This window comes from Myotis brandtii, unplaced genomic scaffold (assembly GCF_000412655.1).
Source record: "Myotis brandtii unplaced genomic scaffold, ASM41265v1 scaffold268, whole genome shotgun sequence".
Lineage (NCBI taxonomy): Eukaryota > Metazoa > Chordata > Mammalia > Chiroptera > Vespertilionidae > Myotis > Myotis brandtii.
Window position 1 is genome coordinate 3,322,059 of NW_005360187.1, and position 598 is coordinate 3,322,656.

The 598-nt window shown below is 63.2% G+C and overlaps 1 protein-coding gene across 6 annotated transcripts in view; it reads left to right on the top strand.

Annotated features, from left to right (window-relative positions):
• The window catches only part of PXK (PX domain containing serine/threonine kinase), a 50,179-nt gene that overhangs the window by 47,615 nt on the left and 1,966 nt on the right, over window positions 1–598 (top strand). The window lies entirely within an intron of this gene.

Here is a 598-nt window from a genome sequence, read left to right on the forward strand (position 1 = left end):
GGCAGGGCCAGCCAGGGGGAGGGGCCTCAGGCAGTTGGTTGGCCCACCCCACCCCTGATCAGGGTGGGGGGGGCAATCGGGGGGCCAGGACAGCCAGGGTATGGGGGCTGATCAGGGCCTAGATCAGGCTGGTTGGCTGCTGCAGTGGGAGTCATAGCCACCGGTTGTTCTGGTTCCGCTGTTCCGGTCGCTGAGCTTTTATATATATATACTAGAGGCCGAGTGCACAACATTTGTGCACTGTGGGGGGGTGGTGGTGTCCCTCAGCCTGGCCTGCACCCTCTCGCAGCCTGGGACCCCTCGGGGGATGTCTGCCTGCCAGCTTAGGTCTGACCCACCAGAGATTGGGCCTAAGCCGGCAGTCAGATATCCGTCTCACAGTCCAGGGCTCTCACAGTCCGGGACCCCTCGCTCCTTACTGCCCATCTGCAGCGGAGGCAGGAGAGGCTTCTGCCACCGCCGCTGCACTCACCAGCTGTGAGCCTGGCTTCTGGCTGAGTGATGCTCCCCCTGTGGGAGCACACTGACCACTAGGGGGCAGCTCCTGCATTGAGCGTCTGCCCCCTGGTGGTCAGTGTGTGTCATAGCAACTGGTCGT